The 21,427-nt window shown below is 44.2% G+C and overlaps 1 pseudogene across 1 annotated transcript; it reads left to right on the top strand.

Annotated features, from left to right (window-relative positions):
- Window positions 1-5,489: 5,489 nt before the first annotated feature.
- LOC134485048 (sperm motility kinase Y-like) lies at window positions 5,490-15,267 on the top strand (annotated as a pseudogene). The gene is made up of 2 exons (XR_015646181.1): window positions 5,490-6,072; window positions 13,677-15,267. The product of XR_015646181.1 is annotated as a sperm motility kinase Y-like, transcript variant X2 (transcript).
- Window positions 15,268-21,427: the final 6,160 nt, after the last annotated feature.

Here is a 21,427-nt window from a genome sequence, read left to right as displayed (position 1 = left end):
CCATTCTAACTGCCTTCACTTAACCTCATGTTTGGACCACTGTTCCTAGCTGGAGATTCCTGTTTATCTCCCAGAATAAAAGGGAGGCTCCATGCTCAAGTGGAACAGCAGATTCAAGGTGGGACTGTTGGGTGACATTACCGTGAACACCAGGGACTGCCCCACAGAGGCAGGTAGTGGCCCTTTCTTTCCTCCTGGGGAATCATTATCTACATTGTCCTGAGCAGAGAAGGATCCTCTCATTCTAGCAGATGTTCTGGATGACACAAGGAATGTGAATAGATTATGAAATCACTTTACCACATTTCTTTTTGAGGCAGAGACCCTTGAGACCCTTGGCTCAGGAGTAACAGTTCCTGATAGCAAGGTGAGGTCAGTGTGGGCCCTGTGTTGACCTATGAATAGTTATTTATGTTAATCACCAAATCTTTAAAACTTACAGCATGTGAGAGAGAAGACTCCCAGGAGTCTCAGCTAAAACTAATCAGTGAGTTTTTAAGAACAAGAACAAGTAGGAAATTTAAATTCATGTGATTGCTACAAATAAAGCAAGACACTGTCATTAGATCACCTTTGTGTAAGGGCCCTGACGACATACACAACTTAAGATGTGAAGTGCTCAGCTAGCACGCTTCGTGGCATGAACCCAAGACACAGCTTCTCTGTGTCTCATCACCTCTGAAGCATGGTCCACAAACAATGGCAACAAACCTTCTCTTCCTCAGAGTTCAAAGTTACCTTTACTGTTAGTGATAGTTTCACAGTTAACTAACCTCTACTGGATAGACAAGTTTGACTAACCTTCTGTGAGCTTCTCCCAACCATGTACAGATGGTACATCCCTCTGCACATGAGGCCTGTTCCTCTCAGGCCTGCTGTTCTCCTTCCCAGATTAGAAACTGGATACCTTTCAAGCCTACATTCTTAAGTCATCTATCAACTTTGGGTACATGATAAGCACAACATGACATTGGGTGCCAAATAACACTTTCCTACCTGACAATGAATATGATCCAGGGGTACCAAACATGGAAACTGGTCAGGTAAGGTCAGGTAACCCCCATGCTATCTCCATGTGGAGATGAAGATTGACACACCTTCCCAAGCAGACTTTCTCAGTTTTCTCAGACCACACAGCAGTCCTTTGCTGAGCTTCCTTACTCCCAGTGACTGATGAGAGTACATGAGAAGATGCCTGATTTCTGGAAAGCCCTGGGCCCCATGACCCACAGTAGCAGCAGCTTCTGATCACAGGTGATTTCAGGAACTGAAAATGCCTAATGTTCCTGTGTTGATTTGAATATGCTCAGCCCAGGGAGTGGGACTATTTCCAGATGAGCCCTCATTGGATAGGTGTAGCCTTGATTGAGGAAGTGTGTCACTGTTGATGTGACCCTTATGTTCCTTTTCCTAGCTGCATGAAAATCAGTTTTCTAGTAGCGGTCTTCAGATGATGATGTAGAACACCCAGCTCCTCCTGTACCATGTCTGCCTAGATGCTGCCATGCTCCCACCTTGATGATAATGAACCAAACTGCTGAACTTGTAAGCCAAACCCAAAGCAGTGTTCTTCTTATAAGATTTGCATTGGTCATGGTGTCTGTTAATAGCAGGAAAACCCTAAGTAAGTCACTTTCTACCACAGATTACGAGGTTAATTGAGTGATGTCATCACCTGAGGAGACATGGCCTCTTATTAAGGTTCTAATCTCCTAAGTAATTGCAGGCTCTCTTCTGGCCTAGGCATTGGCTATAATATTAATCTTCCCAGTGTCTTTTTCTCTGTAAACTATACATTTTGCATTTCTATTTGCCCCATTTGCTCTTTTTCATTGAAGTCCTATAACCTCAGTATAACAGAGGCCATACTGGGCTCTCTTCAAATTTTCATCGAAGAAATTTGTTTATTACTTTTTAATTTAGCCTCAGGTAGGTTTTTAGGATGTGGGCTGAAGGAAGCCACATTTTTGTAAAAGCATCATACAAATTATCCCAGGCCAGTTACAAATATTATTGCCTTCTGAATCCCCTTGTCCTGGGCTTCCACATTCTGGATAGGTCTTGGCACTCCTGACTCCCAAGCTCCTGCCAGTATACCCCATTAAACCCTTCTTAGAGCACTGGGCCACTTCTAGTTCAAAGTTCTGAATTCTTGCATATTTTCCAAAACAAGTAACAAGCACAAACTGGCATGGTCAGGTATCACAGAGCAAGAGTCCGCTCTATTACATCCCCTTCTGCATTAGTTACCTTTGTATTTCTGTGACAGAAATGCCATGAGCACAGCAAACTATAAAACATGTAGGCGATTAGTGATCCTATTTCACAGACCACCTGTTACCATAGGTTAAGTTCTATGACGACAGGGCATGGTGGAAGGAGCAGGAAGCAGAGGACTCACATCTGCAATCACAAGTACAAAGCAGACAATGCACAGGGAGTGGTGCAGAGCACTAAAACCTCAAAGCCCAGCCCCACTGGCATTCTTTCTCCAGCAAGGGCACACCTCCTGAGTCTTCCCAAACAGAGTCACGAACTGGGAAAGGAGTACTCAAATGCTCGAGACAGTGGAGGATAGCTCATGCAAAATGTCATGATGATTCAGGAATTCGAATCAGTAACAGAGAGAACCTTCACTCTGGGTCAATGTGTGTTGCTGCAAAGCCAGCAAGCTGCTCTCCCTCCTCTTGAACATAAGATGTGGATTAAGGAAAAATGTAAACAAGCATCTCCATGGAAAATCAACAGCCCTGTTAATCTGGTCGTACTTATAGGATAAGTCCAGAGGTGCTGGATACTGAAATCAGAGAAGAAGCCAACACAAACTCAAACCGTTTAGTCTATAGGAATAAAAATACCACAGAAGCCAAAATGGGTAACGATATGGAGCAAACGCTCACTCACTCAGCAGATAAAATTACACCTAGCCCTTGCTCACAGACCTACTTCATAAACAGTGTACATTCTGCTGGTACCTACTCAACACAATCCTAAATGCTGCAATCAAACCAAATGGTTTCTTACTTTGTTGAGTATGACTTAAAAACACTGAAGTACTCTGAAGGAGGTTAATGGAAACTTCTCAGGGCCTGGGGAAGTTGGCTGAGGGAGTACAGATTAACAAAGCAACACAACCCAATTTCCCCACCAGCAAGCAGAAACCGGCCTGATGTCAGTTGCCAATTCCTGAGGGTTTAAGAGAAGCCTACAGACTGGAAGGACTGAGGTAGGTGAGATTAAAGTACAGTTACACTGAATGCTCACTTGAGGAATGGGAAGGGTAGAAACTGGAAAGTGCTCGGTGTGTGTGTGTGTGTGTGTGTGTGTGTGTGTGTGTGTGTGTGTGTGTGTGTGTGTGTTCCATGAATGTGTTTCTGTGTGAGTGTGGTTGGGTTGTTGCTGTTGTGTGCTTAATTTGAGACAGAGTGTTACCACAAACTGAAGCTGTCCTAAAACTCACCCTGTGCACAAGGGTGGTTTGGACAGTAAAGAGACCTTCTCTCTCATGAAAGGGGGATTAATGATGTGTAGCACAAGCTTTGTGTGAATGTAAATTTCAAAATTTGAAGATTTTATAAATCTCCTTTGGCTTGCTTTAACAATGCTGGTGATTATAGCAATACATGGTACACTGAGGACAGAACAGAATATATAGTGTGAGCTTTTGAGATGGTTCAGAGGTGAAAGGAATAGCTGATGATCTGAGTTTAGTTCCAGAGGCACTGTTAATAATCAAACACAAATGTAGCCGACTTTTATCCTGTGTAAAAATCAGTCAGGGCATCCAGTCATCTAAAGTCTGGAAGCTGGGGAAGGGAACATGGAAAATGAATATCCTAGTAAGAGCACCATTGGAAGGGGAAGCCCTGGGTCCTGCTAAGACTAAACCCCCAGTGAACTAGATTGTTGGGAGGAGGGTGACAAGGGGGGGGGATGGGGAGGAGGGAAGGGGATGTTTGCACGGAAACTGGGAAAGGGAATACTGGAAATGTATATAAAAATTACTCAAGTTAATATATATATACACTGAGGTCAACCCTAGATAGGGCATAGAGCAATCCATGGGATTCAACGGGGTGTTTTATGAAAGAGCTATTTCCCAGGAGCACACCTGTGTGTCAAGGCCTCCCTTCCAGCTAGGCCTTTGGATCTCCAGTGCTAAACACTGTCTCTTCCTTTGCAGAAGTGAAACATAATAAAAATTCACACTTCACAGTACAGTGAATAGCAGTAATCGCGAAAGGTGTAAATAGAACCGATGAGTACCAGAGTATGTGGATTGATGTTATATGAAATGTGTGTGGATCCCGTGCAGTATCCTCTTCCATGTTCCTACATACTGAGCAACGACCCTGTACAATTTCTCCCTAGACAGAACCATCTGGAATTCACTCACTGAGGGACTTATGCCCTGGAGTGGCAGCTACAGGTAGGACTTGTGCAACCATGTCACGAAGCGAAGAGACAGAGATGCATGGATTAAATGGAGAGAAGCAGATTGGATTGGTGGAGAGGCTAACCTGCCAACAACTCCAAACCCCCAGCAGGATGACAATGGAGAACAGCGAGCAGTTACCCAGCCAGCCTCACTCTCCATAGCCAGACTTCTTCCAGTCCTTCCATTTTCCCAAGGAAAGAAATGTTCAAAAAGCAGGGACAGGGAAATAAAAACTGCTCTACTCCCAGGAGCCAAGGGCAAACCCCCTGGCACCTCCCTGTCTGAGCCCATAAGCAGAGACAGCCCAGTCCTGGGATCATCTCTAGAGGCTCAGGGACCCAGGCAGATGAGCCCTTGAATCACAAAGGGTTCCACTACAGCATTCTATGGGTGTCAGTCCTGAGTCCCTGAGCCTGAGGTGCTCTGCACATCTATTCAGAGAAGCCTTCTCTGGATCTCTGTACAAAGATCTCTGTGTTGGATGTCAGAGGAGAGTGTCCACCCAGCATGGTTTGGGGCTCTGGCCCTCTAATCTGTTGGTCCATGTTAACTTCTCCACAGAGAAAGCTTATGAGCTTTGCTGATGCATCCATTTGGCGTTTGGGGGATTCAAACTCAAGTCTCTGCCTAGTCCTGCAGCTTTGTCTCAGGTGTTTGATGATAACCTAGAGCCTTTCTGAGGACTTATGAGAACAGTGTCCTCTTGATGGGTCAGTTTAGAAACAGCTTTGTCTTTAAAAAAAGAAAACTATACCATCAGTTTGAGGCTAATCCTTCAGAATTCAAAGATAACGTGACACCCTGAGTGTAGACATGAGGACTTTAAAGCAGGATGCAGAGTAAACATTCAAAACAGAGAACTATGGACAGCTAAACATCTTACAGGGTTTTATTTCTAACAGCCTAAAGTCTTTCCATAGCCCATAGAAGCCACAGTCTCAGAGTCCTTCCCAACCATGTCTTGACAGGTCCTATTGTGACCTCATGAGGAGCGATTGTGAGGCGGCCCAGCAAACACATATTAAGCTGTTGCCAGGCCTGGAATTCTTTGAGTGCTTTGAGAGGAGGTGTGGAGTGGATCCCTCTGCGACTTGGTTGTATCTAGTGAGCTGTGTGTGGTTGTGTCGAATTTTACTGTACTGTGTATATGTGTATGTATCAGTGTGTGTAAGAGAGTGTGTGTTGACAGATTGGCCTGTGTGTGAGTGCGTGTACACTTTTGCCTGTGTGTTTGTCAGTATATGTAGGAGTGTGTGAGTTTACAGGTTTGTATGTGTGTATGTGTTTGTATGTGTGTATGTCTTCTTGTGCGTATGTGTATCCCTGTGTGTATGTGTGTATGTGTCTGACGTGTGTTTTTCCAGGTTTGCTTGTGTGTAAGTATGCGTGTTTTGTGTGAATCTGGGTGTTTGTAAGAGTTTGTGTGAGTATAAGTTCACTTCTGTGTAGTTCTGTGTGTGTGCCTGTGTGTGTGCCTGTGCCTGTGTGAGTGCCTGTGTGTGTGTGTGTGTGTGTGTGTGTGTGTGTCTGTGTGTGCACGTGCCCATCCCCTTTTGCCCCTTGTATCTATATTACCTGCACCTCAGTGCAAGAGAGTGTAGAGGCCAGAAGTCACCCCGGCTGCTGTTCCTGAGGTAGGTTCTCAACCTTATTTTCAAGACAGGCTCTCTCACTGGCCTGCAGCTGCCCAAGTATCTGAGCTGGCTGACCAGTCGCTCCCAGGCATTTGGTATGCCAACCCCATAATATCAGTTTAAAGGCCTATGTAGATGGCTAGCTGCCTATTTCTTGATTGATTGATTTTTGGATGACTTCAAGAGAAAGAATTAGGTCACACATTGCCACGACACTGGCTATTTCCTTATTGGGGTTTTGCTTTTTGTTTTATTTATTTATTTATTTATTTATTATGTATTGCTGGTTTCATTTTTTAGTGGTTTTTATGTTCTCACATGCTATATTACTGCTTTGATTATTTACGGTTCTGCATTCGGATGATTAACTCTATCTCCATTTTCTTTTTTTTTTTTTTTATTAACTTGAGTATTTCTTATATACATTTCGAGTGTTATTCCCTTTCCCGGTTTCCGGGCAAACATCCCCCTCCCCCCTCCCCTTCCTTATGGGTGTTCCCCTCCCAACCCTCCCCCCATTGCCGCCCTCCCCCCATAGACTAGTTCACTGGGGGTTCAGTCTTAGCAGGACCCAGGGCTTCCCCTTCCACTGGTGCTCTTACTAGGATATTCATTGCTACCTATGGGGTCAGAGTCCAGGGTCAGTCCATGTATAGTCTTTAGGTAGTGGCTTAGTCCCTGGAAGCTCTGGTTGCTTGGCATTGTTGTACTTTTGGGGTCTCGAGCCCCTTCAAGCTCTTCCAGTTCTTTCTCTGATTCCTTCAATAGGGGACCTATTCTCAATTCAGTGGTTTGCTGCTGGCATTCGCCTCTATATTTGCTGTATTCTGGCTGTGTCTCTCAGGAGCGATCTACATCCGGCTCCTGTCGGTCTGCACTTCTTTGCTTCATCCATCTTGTCTAATTGGGTGGCTGTATATGTATGGGCCACATGTGGGGCAGGCTCTGAATGGGTGTTCCTTCAGTCTCTGTTTTAATCTTTGCCTCTCCCTTCCCTGCCAAGGGTATTCTTTTTCCTCATTTAAAGAAGGAGTGAAGCATTCACATTTTGATCATCCGTCTTGAGTTTCGTTTGTTCTAGGGATCTAGGGTAATTCAAGCATTTGGGCTAATAGCCACTTATCATTGAGTGCATACCATGTATGTCTTTCTGTGATTGGGTTAGCTCACTCAGGATGATATTTTCCAGTTCCAACCATTTGCCTACGAATTTCATAAACTCGTTGTTTTTGATAGCTGAGTAATATTCCATTGTGTAGATGTACCACATTTTCTGTATCCATTCCTCTGTTGAAGGGCATCTGGGTTCTTTCCAGCTTCTGGCTATTATAAATAAGGCTGCGATGAACATAGTGGAGCACGTGTCTCTTTTATATGTTGAGGCATCTTTTGGGTATATGCCCAAGAGAGGTATAGCTGGATCCTCAGGCAGTTCAATGTCCAATTTTCTGAGGAACCTCCAGACTGATTTCCAGAATGGTTTTACCAGTCTGCAATCCCACCAACAATGGAGGAGTGTTCCTCTTTCTCCACATCCTCGCCAGCATCTGCTGTCACCTGAGTTTTTGATCTTAGCCAATCGCACTGGTGTGAGGTGAAATCTCAGGGTTGTTTTGATTTGCATTTCCCTTATGACTAAAGATGTTGAACATTTCTTTAGGTGTTTCTCAGCCATTCGGCATTCCTCAGCTGTGAATTCTTTGTTTAGCTCTGAACCCCATTTTTTAATAGGGTTATTTGTTTCCCTGCGGTCTAATTTCTTGAGTTCTTTGTATATTTTGGATATAAGGCCTCTATCTGTTGTAGGATTGGTAAAGATCTTTTCCCAATCTGTTGGTTGCCGTTTTGTCCTAACCACAGTGTCCTTTGCCTTACAGAAGCTTTGCAGTTTTATGAGATCCCATTTGTCGATTCTTGATCTTAGAGCATGAGCCATTGGTGTTTTGTTTAGGAAATTTTTTCCAGTGCCCATGTGTTCCAGATGCTTCCCTAGTTTTTCTTCTATTAGTTTGAGTGTGTCTGGTTTGATGTGGAGGTCCTTGATCCACTTGGACTTAAGCTTTGTACAGGGTGATAAGCATGGATCGATCTGCATTCTTCTACATGTTGCCCTCCAGTTGAACCAGCACCATTTGCTGAAAATGCTATCTTTTTTCCATTGGATGGTTTTGGCTCCTTTGTCAAAGATCAAGTGACCATAGGTGTGTGGGTTCATTTCTGGGTCTTCAATTCTATTCCATTGGTCTATCTGTCTGTCTCTGTACCAATACCATGCAGTTTTTATCACTATTGCTCTGTAATACTGCTTGAGTTCAGGGATAGTGATTCCCCATGAAGTCCTTTTATTGTTGAGGATAGCTTCAGCTATCCTGGGTTTTTTGTTATTCCAGATGAATTTGCAAATTGTTCTCTCTAACTCTTTGAAGAATTGGATTGGTATTTTGATGGGGATTGCATTGAATCTGTAGATTGATTTTGGTAAAATGGCCACTTTTACTATATTAATCCTTCAAATCCATGAGCATGGGAGATCTTTCCATCTTCTGAGGTCTTCTTCAATTTCTTTCCTCAGTGTCTTGAAGTTCTTATTGTACAGATCTTTTACTTGCTTGGTTAAAGTCACACCGAGGTACTTTATATTATTTGGGTCTATTATGAAGGGTGTCGTTTCCCTAATTTCTTTCTCGGCTTGTTTCTCTTTTGTATAGAGGAAGGCAACTGATTTATTTGAGTTAATTTTATACCCAGCCACTTTGCTGAAGTTGTTTATCAGCTTTAGTAGTTCTCTGGTGGAACTTTTGGGATCACTTAGATATACTTTCATGTCATCTGCAAATAGTGATATTTTGACCTCTTCTTTTCCGATCTGTATCCCTTTGATCTCCGTTTGTTGTCTGATTGCTCTGGCTAGAACTTCAAGAACTATATTGAATAAGTAGGGAGAGAGTGGGCAGTCTTGTCTAGTCCCTGATTTTAGTGGGATTGCTTCAAGTTTCTCTCCATTTAGTTTAATGTTAGCAACTGGTTTGCTGTATATGGCTTTTACTATGTTTAGGTATGGGCCTTGAATTCCTATTCTTTCCAGGACTTTTATCATGAAGGGGTGTTGAATTTTGTCAAATGCTTTCTCAGCATCTAATGAAATGATCATGTGGTTTTGTTCTTTCAGTTTGTTTATATAATGGATCACGTTGATGGTTTTCCGTATATTAAACCATCCCTGCATGCCTGGGATGAAGCCTACTTGATCATGGTGGATGATTGTTTTGATGTGCTCTTGAATTCGGTTTGCCAGAATTTTATTGAGTATTTTTGCGTCGATATTCATAAGGGAAATTGGTCTGAAGTTCTCTTTCTTTGTTGTGTCTTTGTGTGGTTTAGGTATAAGAGTAATTGTGGCTTCGTAGAAGGAATTCGGTAGGGCTCCATCTGTTTCAATTTTGTGGAATAGTTTGGATAATATTGGTATGAGGTCTTCTATGAAGGTTTGATAGAATTCTGCACTAAACCCGTCTGGACCTGGGCTCTTTTTGGTTGGGAGACCTTTAATGACTGCTTCTATTTCCTTAGGAGTTATGGGGTTGTTTAACTGGTTTATCTGTTCCTGATTTAACCTCGATACCTGGTATCTGTCTAGGAAATTGTCCATTTCCTGAAGATTTTCAAATTTTGTTGAATATAGGTTTTTATAGTAAGATCTGATGATTTTTTGAATTTCCTCCGAATCTGTAGTTATGTCTCCCTTTTCATTTCTGATTTTGTTAATTTGGACACACTCTCTGTGTCCTCTCGTTAGTCTGGCTAAGGGTTTATCTATCTTGTTGATTTTCTCAAAGAACCAACTTTTGGTTCTGTTGATTCTTTCTATGGTCCTTTTTGTTTCTACTTGGTTGATTTCAGCTCTGAGTTTGATTATTTCCTGCCTTCTACTCCTCCTGGGTGTATTTGCTTCTTTTTGTTCTAGAGCTTTTAGGTGTGCTGTCAAGCTGCTGACATATGCTCTTTCCTGTTTCTTTCTGCAGGCACTCAGCGCTATGAGTTTTCCTCTTAGCACAGCTTTCATTGTGTCCCATAAGTTTGAGTATGTTGTATCTTCATTTTCATTAAATTCTAAAAAGTCTTTAATTTCTTTCTTTATTTCTTCCTTGACCAGGTTATCATTGAGTAGAGCATTGTTCAATTTCCACGTATATGTGGGCATTCTTCCCTTATTGTTATTGAAGACCAGTTTTAGGCCGTGGTGGTCCGATAGCACGCATGGGATTATTTCTATCTTTCTGTACCTGTTGAGGCCCGTTTTTTGACCAATTATATGGTCAATTTTGGAGAAAGTACCATGAGGAGCTGAGAAGAAGGTATATCCTTTTGCTTTAGGATAGAATGTTCTATAAATATCCGTTAAGTCCATTTGGCTCATGACTTCTCTTAGTCTGTCTACATCACTGTTTAATTTCTGTTTCCATGATCTGTCCATTGATGAGAGTGGGGTGTTGAAATCTCCCACTATTATTGTGTGAGGTGCAATGTGTGTTTTGAGCTTTAGTAAGGTTTCTTTTACGTATGTAGGTGCCCTTGTATTTGGGGCATAGGTATTTAGGATTGAGAGTTCATCTTGGTGGATTTTTCCTTTGATGAATATGAAGTGTCCTTCCTTATCTTTTTTGATGACTTTTAGTTGGAAATTGATTGTATGTGATATTAGAATGGCTACTCCAGCTTGCTTCTTCTGACCATTTGCTTGGAAAGTTGTTTTCCAGCCTTTCACTCTGAGGTAGTGTCTGTCTTTGTCTCTGAGGTGTGTTTCCTGTAGGCAGCAGAATGCAGGGTCCTCGTTGCGTATCCAGTTTGTTAATCTATGTCTTTTTATTGGGGAGTTGAGGCCATTGATATTGAGAGATATTAAGGAATAGTGATTATTGCTTCCCGTTATATTCATATTTGGATGTGAGGTTATGTTTGTGTGCTTTCATTCTCTTTGTTTTGTTGCCAAGACGATTAGTTTCTTGCTTCTTCTAGGGTATAGCTTGCCTCCTTATGTTGGGCTTTACCATTTATTATCCTTTTTAGTGCTGGATTTCTAGAAAGATATTGTGTAAATTTGGTTTTGTCATGGAATATCTTGGTTTCTCCATCAATGTTAATTGAGAGTCTTGCTGGATACAGTAATCTGGGCTGGCATTTGTGTTCTCTTAGGGTCTGTATAACATCAGTCCAGGATCTTCTGGCCTTCATAGTTTCTGGCGAGAAGTCTGGTGTGATTCTGATAGGTCTCCCTTTATATGTTACTTGACCTTTTTCCCTTACTGCTTTTAATATTCTTTCTTTATTTTGTGCGTTTGGTGTTTTGACAATTATGTGACGGGAGGTGTTTCTTTTCTGGTCCAATCTGTTTGGAGTTCTGTAGGCTTCTTGTATGTCTATGGGTATCTCTTTTTTTAGGTTAGGGAAGTTTTCTTCTATGATTTTGTTGAAGATATTTACTGGTCCTTTGAGCTGGTAGTCTTCACTCTCTTCTATACCTATTATCCTTAGGTTTGATCTTCTCATTGAGTCCTGGATTTCCTGTATGTTTTGGACCAGTAGCTTTTTCCGCTTTACATTATCTTTGACAGTTGAGTCAATGATTTCTATGGAATCTTCTGCTCCTGAGATTCTCTCTTCCATCTCTTGTATTCTGTTGGTGAAGCTTGTATCTACAGCTCCTTGTTTCTTCTTTTGGTTTTCTATATCCAGGGTTGTTTCCATGTGTTCTTTCTTGATTGCTTCTATTTCCATTTTTAATTCCTTCAACTGTTTGATTGTGTTTTCCTGGAATTCTTTCAGGGATTTTTGTGTCTCCTCTCTATGGGCTTCTACTTGTTTATTTATGTTTTCCTGGTATTCTTTCAGGGATTTTTGTATCTCCTCTCTATGGGCTTCTACTTGTTTATTTATGTTTTCCTGGAATTCTTTCAGGGATTTTTGCGATTCTTTCAGGCATTTTTGCAATTCCTCTCTGTAGGCTTCTACTTGTTTATTAATGTTTTCCTGTGTTTCTCTAAGGGAGTTCTTCATGTCTTTCTTGAAGTCCTCCAGCATCATGATCAAATATGATTTTGAAACTAGATCTTGCTTTTCTGGTGTGTTTGGATATTCCATGTTTGTTTTGGTGGGAGAATTGGGCTCCGATGATGGCATGTAGTCTTGGTTTCTGTTGCTTGGATTCCTGCGCTTGCCTCTCGCCATCAGATTATCTCTAGTGTTACTTTGTTCTGCTATTTCTGACAGTGGCTAGACTGTCCTATAAGCCTGTGTGTCAGGAGTGCTGTAGACCTGTTTTCCTCTCTTTCAGTCAGTTATGGGGACAGAGTGTTCTGCTTTCGGGCGTGTAGTTTCTCCTCTCTACAGGTCTTCAGCTGTTCCTGTGGGCCTGTGTCTTGAGTTCACCAGGCAGCTTTCTTGCAGCAGAAAATTTGGTCTTACCTGTGGTCCCGAGGCTCAGGTTCGCTCGTGGGGTGCTGCCCAGGGGCTCTCTGCAGCGGCAGCAACCAGGAAGACCTGTGCCGCCCCTTCCGGGGGCTTCAGTGCACCAGGGTTCCAGATGGTCTGTGGCTTTTTCCTCTGGCGTCCGAGATGTGTGTGCAGGGAGCAGTCTCTTCTGGTTTCCCAGGCTTGTCTGCCTCTCTGAAGGTTTAGCTCTCCCTCCCACGGGATTTGGGTGCAGAGAACTGTTTATCCGGTCTGTTTCCTTCAGGGTCCGGCGGTGTCTCTGGCAGGTGTCCTGCTGCTCCTGGGCCCTCCCCCACTGGAGCCCAGAGGCCTTATACAGTTTCCTCTTGGGCCAGGGATGTGGGCAGGGGTGAGCAGTGTTGGTGGTCTCTTCCGCTCTGCAGCCTCAGGAGTGCCCACCTGACCAGGCGGTTGGGTCTCTCACTCACCGGGTCTGGCTATCTCCATTTTCAATGTCATGCGGTTTCATCCTTTTACATTATTCCTGTTTCTCTATTTATTGAGTACAAGCAATCATTGGCTTAGACTTGATACAAATTTGCCCTTTGTGACACTTTGAACTCTTCGGCCTTTGTTTAAGGTTTACTGTTCACTGATATTTAACTGCCTTATTCCTTGTGGTTGGTTAATTTTAATTTTCAGTATTTTGCTCTGGAGAGTTGTGTATTTTTGTGGATCACTAGGTCCTGAAATTCAATGGAGTTTTCCCTTAAGTGTTGGCTTTTTATATTTGTTTGTTTTGTCTTTTACTAATTCTTTCTCCTCTCGTTTCTTTCATCTGTTTTTTTTTTCTTCAATGAACATCTATTCATAGTATTGACCATCTTTGGCCGCCCAATCCTATTGTAGTATGACGATTTTTATTTTCATCATTGCATTTAGTATGTGTGTGCTCTTGGCTTTCTCTTTTGGGGTTGGTTATTTGGGTGGCTTTTACTTATGACTCTTCATATTTTCCCCTTAACTTTTTCATAATTTTGCTCTATTTTTCTAGTCTAGTTTTTACTTTGTCTTTTTTTTCTTTTGTTTGTTTCTTTTAGGTACCACAAGTGTAATTTTAGCTCCTATATTGCTCCATCTTTTTCATTATTTGATTCCATTTTTGTTATTTTTAGGTAGCATTAGTACTGATAAAATGCCTACAGAGACTGAGGAGGAGTTACCAACCCCTACACCCGAGCCCAGTATCTCTGAGGAGGGCAACTTCCATTCCCAATACCAAGTATTGAGGACAATTGGGCAAGGGGGCAACGCCAAAGTCCTCCTGGCCCACCACCGGCTCACAGGAACCCCGGTGGCTGTCAAAGTTCTGCGAAAGGACAAGCAGTGGTTCCAGCCAGCCATGATGGAAGCAAACATAATGAGAAAGATCAACCACCCCAACATAGTGTCTCTCATACAAGTTATTGAAAAGGAAACGAGAATATACCTCATAATGGAGCTGGTGGAAGGCCAAGAACTCTACCAGTACATCAGAGAGTCAGGGCACATAGAGGAGGATGTGGCCCGGCAAATATTTGAACAGATATTGTCAGCAGTGAGCTACTGCCATGGAAAGGGGATTGTTCACCGAGACCTCAAACTGGACAATATAATGATTGATAAAAACAAAAAGGTCAAAGTCATCGACTTTGGGCTTAGCACCCATTTTCAAACTGGAAAAATGCTAAACCACCACTGCGGCACGTACTCTTTTGGTTCCCCTGAACTCCTCCTTGGACATCGGTATGACGGGCCGAAGAATGATATGTGGATTATAGGAGTGGTCTTGTACTGTATGGTAGTGGGAAAGCTCCCATTTGATTCAGTGATCATCCAAGAACTGCAAAGACAAGTAGTGGCAGGGGTATATCCTGCTCCCTGTGGGGTTTCAAAAGAACTGGAGGACCTCCTTACTAAATTACTGAGAGTAAATTCCAACTTTAGACCAACAGCAAGAAAGGCGATGAAACACCCTTGGTTCAAAGAACACTGGAACGGATTGATAGGTCCCTATGAAGAACTGCTTGCCCTCACACCAGACCCGGCCATTTTGGATGCCATGAAAAGCATTGGATTCCAAGCCTCTGTAGTAAAACACTCTTTAAAACAAAGAAAATATAATGAGGAAATGGCAACTTATTTCTTTCTACAAAAGCAGGCTCTCCAGGGGGATGGCTGCACAGCCCAGGCACAGCAAGTGAGTCCCGTTGCAGCCCCATTCCCTAGCCTTGATCCTGCTGCTGCTTTTAGATTAGAACCAAAGAGGAGTGGAAGCCTGCCAGTCCTTGGCACCTTGCGGGTGTCATCCTCCCATGGTCACGTATCTCACTATGGCCAGAATGCTCATCCAAAAGGAGGCAAAAGATCCACTGTGGCTGGTCGTCTCAGGCCACTACCGATGACACCTACACAGGACCACTATCACAAATGTGCCGTGAGTGTCCCATGCATTCAAACAACAAGCATCTTCAGTGAGAAGAGTAGCAATAAGGAAATCAAAGAAGACAACCCACACTCCCACAGAGCCCCATTAGAGGATAAGCCCATCCCCAGCAGGGTCCGGCACAGAGGTTTTAAGGGGTGGACCAGGAATATAGCAAATGCCCTGATAAAGCTGTGTTGCTGCATGCCAAGGAGAAAGAAACCTCGCCTGGGGCAGAACAGAATCTCCCCCCAGAAATGAGCCACAGGGAGAGTCCAGAGAACAAGCAGCAGGCATAGCCCAGGTACCTTTGTGCTTTGTCCTTTTCAGTTTGCTCTATGCTGGTCCTTCCTCTGTCTCTGGTTTCCATTTTCCCCACAATTCTTACCTTGTATCTGCTCTAAGTTCTTTATGAGGTTTCCCCAACACCAAGCCTTCTCCCTCTTCTTGATTTCTCCTCTTCCCAGCAGGGACCCAATAGGATTGATGAGTTCCACACTCTACAGAGTTTTCTAGTTGGCCCATCCCTTCAGATGGACTCCAGCTCCCCCTTAGGCCAATAGCTCCCACAGGGTGAGGACAAGAGGTTCATGGGCTCATGGCCTCCTCCAGGGGCTACTGATCTTTTCACATGTGGTCATCAATCACAAGTGCTGCAGAACAGAGTCTTATGTTTTCAAATGTAACATCCCATTCCATTAAGCCTCAAAACTAATTAACAAGGTTTGTCATTGAATAAGTATCAACAACCTAGTTTGTGGGTTATAGTTGATGGTCAGAATCCTGCATGCATGCATATTATTTTGCATACTGGTTTTTTTTTTGTTCCTAAGACCTAGTGATCTATTGAATTTTATAGGTTGTAGTTCTAAATGGTTTCTTTCAAAGACCTCAACTGAGAAGTAGAAAAAAGAAGTTATAATATAGTAAGGCAAATCAAAGCCCCAAATGGTAAGCTAAGAATTCTACCTCACTGTCTTTTTTGCTTGGAATAAATTGTCTTGTCTATTTCACAGTGTCATCTGGAAATTCTTTCATGTCCTCAGTATAATAGACAGTAGGTGATTTCAGACACATGGCAATGGAAAAGACACCAGCAGAAACTACAGCAGCAACAGGAGTAGCAACAATAGCAGAAGCAGCATTAGGCACAGCAGCAGCAGGAGGAGGAGAACAAGGAGGGTAGGAGGAGGAGGAGGAGGAGGAAGATGAAGAGAGGAGGAGAAAGAAGAGGAGGAGGAGGAAGAGAAGGAAGAGGAGGAGAAAGAGGAGGATGAACAGCAGGGGGAATATTTTGATTCCCTGTCCCCGTGAGAATTGCTGATGACTACTTCTGGACACAGATATCATGCTGAGAACTGTTTATCAAAATGATTTAACAGAATATTAATTTTCATAGAAGACATGTCAATGTTCCTAAGGGCATGCAGCCCGGGAAAAGAGAGCAAGATGGCAGAGGCAAGCAGTGTGGAATGTTCTTACTGAGGAAGACCTTCTCAAAGCTGATGATGTAATAGGTATGAAGGAGCATTTCATGGGAGTCACGGTCCCATGCCCCTGTGTCAGGGCACACAGAGCTCCTAGCCTTGCATCCTGCGTGAGAGGGGTCCTGGAATATTCCCTGATCCCAACAGGGTCCTGCATTGCATGGTTCCCCCTCAGTTATGGTCCTCCCTGTGCCTCATGGGGTACGCAGCTTCTATGGGATGAACTTATATCAGTGATTAACTGGAGCTGGACCACATCCACACCACAGGCAAGCCCTGGACACTGAGGACATTAAGAGCAGCAGACAACATCTCCTCCACTGCTTCTGACTCTGCTCCACAAGGCAAGGCAGCTCCCACACAGCAGGCATCCAGCCTAACTCCCAGCAGGGAGAGTGTGAGATGTCTGTGGATGAGCCCACAGGGACTACAGGATTCTGTGGGAAGACATCTGGTAGGTTCTGGAGCAGCTGCAGCAGCCAGGACACATGAACTACAGTGGAGGTGAGCTATAGGAACAGGTAGCAAAGAGCCTGATCTGGCCAATGCTGATCTGAATCCCTGAGGGCAGGCTGGAATGGTCACTCAGGGCTATTAGAGTGAAGGCCAGCCAAGGGCATACAATGTGTCACTAACATTCTCAAAGTCTTGTCCAGGAAATAAACCACTGGCCTTGACCACTAAAGTTGAGTCCAGACTCATGGGCTACAGGATAGCAGATTGAACTGAGTCTGAATTCCCATGAGTATGACCTCTGGCTGATCCCTAGGCTCATTATAGATGAGCATGAGAAGGCACCATTGCTGTGTTTGCAGGAGTAGCAGAGAGCTCGGAATACATGACCCACTCCTAACCCAGACTGGAGCCACTCTGGGGAGGAGATGGCATCATTTGAGAGATGGGCTTATGCGGGACACTGTGCTCTGGTTTGTGGCACATACATCTCCTGTCTTTCTTGCTGACAGTTCAGATCCTCAGCTGGCCTCATCACGGACAGTCCCATGAGGAGCGGGTGTTTGGTTCCTGCTTCCCAGTTAGGGTAGGAACAAGCCCAGACGCAGTGAGTAAGGACAGTGCTTCTGTCTTGACCCAGCTTCCTTGTCCTCCCCCCTCCCCCAACTCATATCAGGAGCCACCCAGAGACCTTCATAGGAGTGTGGGTCATGTTAATCGGAATGCACAGCTGGAGATTAAATTCTGGGTAAGGTCTCCATACAGCCCTGGTGGCTCCCACACCCTGCCTACCTAAGTTTTCCCAACTGGGTCCTCAGGGTCGTGGAGAATCTTGTACAGGCTGCCATGACGATACAGCCAGTTTCTTGGTAACATTGTGTTTAGCAGAGGTTCTCTGCTTCAGGCACAGAGCCTTCCAGTGAGAGGGTTTGCTGAGTAGCACACCAGGACCAGAAAAGTGTAGAGCCCTCCAGTGGTAGAGTACTGCAGGAGTTTATTTCCTGATTTCTTCACATCTACCTTGTTCTAAAGGCTTTTTGTCAGACACATAGGGACCTAAGAAACTTGAGTTTGCAACCCCATAGGGAACCCAGGACACTAAACCAGCAGCCCTGTTAAACGTCGGCAGAGGACAGTCTGGGATCTGTGTTTGTAGAATGGCTCTAGAGTAGAATGAAGACTGATTGACCAGCCAGTCAAGGAGAGTTAGGGACAGTTAGACACTTGGAGGAGAGCATGAGCGGCAGACACAGCAGAGTCCAGGCCAACAGTGGAACCAGTTCATTTAATAGAGACGCATATGCCCTCCCAAAAGGCTGTCAGCTTAAGGCACTGCACTGAAGACCTGACCCAATAACATGCCCAATTTACCCATCACCCACCTGTGGCTTGTGTAGGGTCCTCAGGGTAGATCCTAAAGTCCATCATGGCTGAATGGCAGAAGTTTGCACATCATTGCAATGTGGAGGCAACTCTCTGCTGATGGGACCCACACAGTCTGTGAAAAAGTTTGCTTAAGTGAAATTTGGCCGTCCTTGAACTCTCTGGTCTTCCAGGGTAGTTTGTGTTGACCACATGCAGAGTCATTCCTGAAAAACATAAGTGCCAAAATTCAACAATAGGGAGAGAATCCTGTGCCAGATGGAATCCCTCAGGCCAGTGCGGATTCAGAGACATCCTATGCCATGGCATGGAGGCTCCCAAGGACTTCTAGGATCAATGTGAGCCACACAAGAGCCCACAGTCCATCCTGGGAGAACATTAAAGTATCTGGAATTATCAGGGACCCTAAGGTAGGTTCGTCAGGATATGGAGCTGATGCATGGTGGGATGCTTGGAGGATACAGCCTAAGGCAACGTAGAGGAAAGTGTGTTATGAGAGCTAAGACAGAGCAACCACACAGACTGAGAACAAGTTTGCTTAAGTGCAATTTGGCCGTCCTTGAACTCTCTGTTCTTCCAGGGTAGGATGGCCTATCGGGCCCAGGACAGAGCGACTATGCCAGAATTACAATGGTCTGTAATAGAGATGGAGAAGGTGTCAGGATGGGACTTGGGCAGTGGATGGAGCTCTATGACTGCAAAGCCTGCCTAGGCTCCAAGGACCCAGAGCTGGCTGCTGCAGGAAGTCATAGATCACAACTCTGCAGTTCCTCTTCCCAGGTCTTGCTTTTAACTACTGGACCCAACACAAAGCCTCCCTTGCAGGCTTACCAGAGCATGAAAATGAAATGGCCACCTCCTGTAACAAGAAAGACTTCTAGAAGAGGAAGGAGACATCAATACATTCACAAAACCTTCAACTCGAAATCTGTCTTGCCAATAAGTGTGCAGGGATAAAGGTAAAGCAGATATTGAGGGACCAACCAATCAATGAGTGACACAAAGTGAGATCTGTCTCATGTGACAGACACAACCTCTGACGTTATTTATGATATTCTTTCTGATTTACTTGCAGACAGAAAAGTAGCACACCTGTCTCCAGAGGCTTCACTCAGCAGCTGAAAGCCACAGCCAATCTTCAGATGGAGCTCGGGAAGTCTTGTGGAAGAGTGGGGGAGAGTGCCAAGCAAACTGGTTGGGTTAAAACACTACAAGAAGTCCCCTACCATCAGATACCTTGGACCATGGAGTATGCTAGAGCCTGTGCAACCAACCCCAGAGCCGGGTTAGCTATCTGCCGTTGGTCTCCATGTGGGTCATCTGACAAGTAGATCCAGGACTCTCTGTCTGTGTTGCCTGCATTGGATCTGTTCCCCATACCCGGACTGCCTGATTGTAAATCTGTGGGGCAGAATGTGCTCGGTCCACCTGGGACTAGAAGTCCCGGGGTGGTGTGGTACCCAAGGGACTCTCCCCTTGTCTTAAGAGAAGGGAGAGCATTATGGTAGTAAGGATTTTAAGGTGGGACTGGGAAGGGAAGAGGGAGAGTGACTGGGATCAGGATGTAACCTGAATAAAGAAGAAATTATTGGAACTAAAAAAGTTAGCCTGGAAAATGGAAAGATTGGTAAGTGGCTAAGAGCACTGAATGCTCTTCCAGAGGTCCTGAGTTCAAATCCCAGCAAACACATGGAGGCTCACAAATGTCTCTAATGACATCTGATGCCCTCTCTGGTCTTTCTAAATACAGCTACCCTGTACGTATGTATAACGAATGACTGAATGAATGAAAGAATGAATAAATAAATAAATAAATAAATAAATAAATAAATAAATAAATAAATTTTACCCTGTCTTAGTTATCAGGCAATGAATAAAATGTCGAGAAAATGTTCAAAACCATGTCATGGATTGCCTGGATCTTTTAGATCTGCAGGAAACATCTCAAGGAAGAATAAGAGAGGGAGGAGAAGAATGTAGAAGGGTTTGATCCCTGAAGTTCCTCAGTGTCCACTAGCACAGCACTTGTCTTTGGGAGGTGACATCTTTCACTCTTCCAGACTGTCTCACCAATCAGAATTACAAGCTCTGTGGATTAACCTGTAAGAAGGACAGTTGCTCTTGGGCCAATATGGAGGTTCCTGACCTCTCAGCAAGCTCACTGCTGCCTTTTGAGGTCTGTGGAGGGTGAGCAAAATGAAGACACACAGAGTAGCCTCAGGTTGAGTCAGCCAGGCCCAGGGGGCTCAGTGGTGTCTCTCAGATTCCCAGGCCCTCCCTGAGATTGAACACTCTACACAGTGTAAGAGGATTAGGGGATAACCAGGTAATGCAGTTGCTCAGGTGTCTGGCTCTGTAGGAGGGAAATAATTCACAGTGGGAAGCTTCAGGACAGTCAGGTGACCTGAGCCCTCCACAGAGTCTAAGTCAAGACTCACAGACATTCATCTGTCCACAAGTCTCCTAAACACAGGCCTTGTCTGACCTGCAGTCCAGAGTATGTTATCGTACAGTGTCCCTTAGAGAGAGGACATACTTTCCAGTTAGGCCTCTTCTGTGTCACACTGAGACTGGGTTTGTTGTACAGGTGATGCAGATGGGGACTGGACACAAGTGGCAGTCTATCACAGATCATGCAATAAGTAAATACATACATACATACATACATAAATAAATAAATAAATAAATAAATACCCACTTATCTCACTGCCTGCAATCCTCATTGTCACCACAAGGGAGCGCTGTTTTGACCTTCTCAGAAAGAAAAGCTGACTTCCCTCAGGGAAATGGATGGATGGATGGATGGATGGATGGATGGATGGATGGATGGATGGATGGATGGATAGACAGATAAGTGATTTGACTTAATCAGTTTCTTCCAGTCCTACTTTTCTGAGCTAAACACCTTGGACATGGCTGCTGCAATTGCTTGTTCTACATTTCTGCTTTCTTTGGCTGTTCATTGAAGGGAGCCCCCTTAGAATCTGCTCCTCTAAATAAAGGCCCATCTGTGGAATGTATAGCTTCTCAGTTAGGAGCTGAGGGATTCTTGGAAGGACTTCCCGAAATCCCCTCTGGGGCAGTTGCCAGTGTCCTCTACTTCAGACAGCAGCTGCATGAAGCAAACACACACCTGTCT

Source organism: Rattus norvegicus, chromosome 1, assembly GCF_021556685.1.
Source record: "Rattus norvegicus strain SHRSP/BbbUtx chromosome 1, alternate assembly SHRSP_T2T, whole genome shotgun sequence".
Classification (NCBI taxonomy): Eukaryota; Metazoa; Chordata; class Mammalia; order Rodentia; family Muridae; genus Rattus; species Rattus norvegicus.
This window is presented reverse-complemented; position numbering and strand designations above follow the sequence as displayed.